The sequence below is a fragment of the Lepisosteus platostomus genome, chromosome 15 (assembly GCF_059453375.1).
Source record: "Lepisosteus platostomus isolate fLepPlt1 chromosome 15, fLepPlt1.hap1, whole genome shotgun sequence".
NCBI lineage: Eukaryota > Metazoa > Chordata > Actinopteri > Semionotiformes > Lepisosteidae > Lepisosteus > Lepisosteus platostomus.
In genome coordinates, this window is record NC_142625.1 from 21950568 (window position 1) to 21953656 (window position 3089).

Below are 3089 nucleotides of genomic sequence, written 5' to 3' on the forward strand. Positions count from 1 at the left end.
AAAGGTCTAACCTTAACTGCGATTGCGCTGATTTACCACAACAGCTCCCCTATTGGTGGTTATAAGCCCCTTCTAAATATGGGGGTTTAAACTTTGCCTGCATGTTACTTAGTAAAATCTCACAGATTAAAAAACACAGTCAAATTGAAGGTTTCAGTTGTTGTAAAAAAACGTTACTCTTGGTGCAATGTGAAATATAAAGATCAGAACTGCAGGTCAACAGAACCAATGTCAATTTTGTCATATAAAATATAAGTAACAGCAGTTTAACTGGTTTTAAAATGGAAATAGCAATAATTACACTTTATTTTTATCTTCCAATATATTTTATATTTCTTACAGTGAAATGGTATGCAAACAGTTGCGTGTGGTGTTTAATTATTACTATTTGGTTCGTCCTGCTTTTTGTACTTAGATTTTGCTTGGTTTTCTGTGGATTAATACTGTATACTGTTACATGTTACTAATTACAGATTTTGGATTTTGTTTGACCATCTAAACTCCTCTTACTTTACATATTTATACTTTTATTTATTTGTTATATGTTAATCACATTTTCACAATGATCTTTTTTTTACTATAACTTGTCAGGTGTCTAGCCAAACGACTTCTATAGACAGAATACTCAGTTAACAAAATAAAAGGTATATATATATAAATCGCATTCATGATATTTATATAATTCTTACAACAAACAATAGACTGAAGATATGGATCTAATTGATGTTTAGCACTCGATTTTAATATCTTATTATTAAAGAGAGTTTTATTTATGACAATCATGTATACAAATTTTATTTTATGCTAAAACTGGCGTTTCTTACGTGGAACGATCTTTTTGAAAGGAGATACTCGCAACGAAAATAGGTTGAACCTCTTTAGATCTGACCTGCCTGTGAAGTGAGGCTGCCTGATAAAATGGCTACCACGCGTCATCCAGGTGGTCAGATGAAGCACGTTCTCCCATATATGTAAAGCACTGTATAAATGCTATACAGATACTATACAGCTGTTTATCACACAAACACACACAATGTATTAACATTAGAGGGCAGCAGAACAATATAAAATGATCCTTCGTATAGCAGGCCATAATGTTGCATGTTTAAACGGACTAGAATACTGATTTAAATGAGAGACGGAGAGATAATGAAAATAATTTCCATGTCTGTCAAGCCTATAAACAAAAGGGAGGAAGAGGCCCTTGTTTGATTAAATTATTTGACATGTATTTTGCGGGACTTAATAGATCAGTCTGCAATCTTCGTTCATGGCCAACTCATCAACCAGAATGCCAATCCAAATCTCCGCTGTAATTCCATTTGCTACTTTTTGGGTGTTTTGCTGCCCTGCACTGTAATGGAACTAGACACCTTGCTCCACTTTCTAACGATTGCGAGGAGCCTATCTTAATGTCAACGAATATGGCTCAGTTGACAAGGTGTTCAGTTTTATAGACTTTTAGGAGACATTCAGGTAACCTTTGTTCTAGGGGAGATAATTTAATTTCGTGATTCTATGCCATTACCAATCCAGTGTACAGGATAGACAATGATGTGGATTTCAGAAACAAGATTAGCGTGTGATTGAATTCCATTGTACTTATCGTTCATCCCTCGACAATTTAGTTTCTTGAATTTTCACTAATTTCAGAAAATGAGCGTCTCTCGCATTTAAGAAGGGGCATGCGTTATCTGACAAACTAGGGTGGTTTCTTCTGAAAGTCTCATTTTCCTTGGAATACTCAAATGTCAGTAACCTTTTTTTTGTTCAGTGAGCTTCTATTATTGTGTTCTGAATTCATACCGAAGCTTAACGTTTAAGGATGAATACATTGAAGAATACATTTAAGGAATAATATTTTCCCCCCATAATATATAGTCTGTAATGTTCTTATACTCCTTATATATCCTGGGTAAAGAAAAACACATGTATTTTCTACTTTTAAACATCATTCACATAAATTCTTATTCATGTAGGAGAGATTTATTATTAAAACTCTGATTTTTGCTTAGCAAATTGTTTTTTATATTGTTTTTACTATAAGCTATAATCCAATGACTATAAAGACAGATGTATTTATAAAGACAGACATATAAAGCTTTATTCTTTTTAATACATCTATTACAATTTCTGAAAATGTAAATCTTTATAGAAACATTGATATGTTGAATTAATTTGACGTTTCATTTTCAGGTAATAGAAAAAGATTTCTTTGAAGCCATCTGACTTGACTGTGATTCAATATATGGTTTTGACCATAATTTATATGTACATGCATTCCAGCAAGGTATGTAATACTATACTTAAACATATCTGCTCTGGGACTGGTAATGTACCTGGAACATTTATTATTAATATTTTTGATTTATGATTAATGCACACGCTGAAGTTACTTTGTTTTCAGCTGACCTTTGCATTTTTTAAAGGCACTACAGTATGTTCAAAACCCAGTACCCATAGTTCTGACTAGGTTTCACACTGCCTTCATGTTAAATGTTGAATAGACTTCAAGATATAGTTCTTGCTTTATAGGCCATGCCAGGGAACTTTCCCTTTATTATTTCTACCGTCCTGATGAATTACACCCCTAACTATGTTCTTATGGTGCTCCAAGCAGATTTATTCTTTGCACCCTTAACAAGACTTTGAATCGCAAAATGCTTTGTCCTACTTTGCATCAAGACTATGAAATACTCAGAGCTCATATTAAAACTCACTTGTCTCACACAGTACAGCCTTTTCAAAATATGGTGTCTGTTACACGTCAATATAATACATTTGATTCTTTTGCCTACATTTTACAGTTTGTTGTCCTGTTTTTTGTGTTGCACTTTAAATTTTCTTTTATGAAACAAGGTGCTCATATCTAATTAATTTCTTTAGGGGTTTAAGCATTCATTTTTGTGGATTGATCACATCATCGGTAACATCTCAGTCCTACACGGAGTCCAGGAGAGGGAAAGTCTTTCTGTAGACATACTGCAGTGATCCCCAAGAAAAGGAAACCTTGAAGTAACTTTAAAATGTAGCATAGTGATGATGCCAGTGATGGCTATGCTGATAATGTTTCGAGTAGTGTAACCATT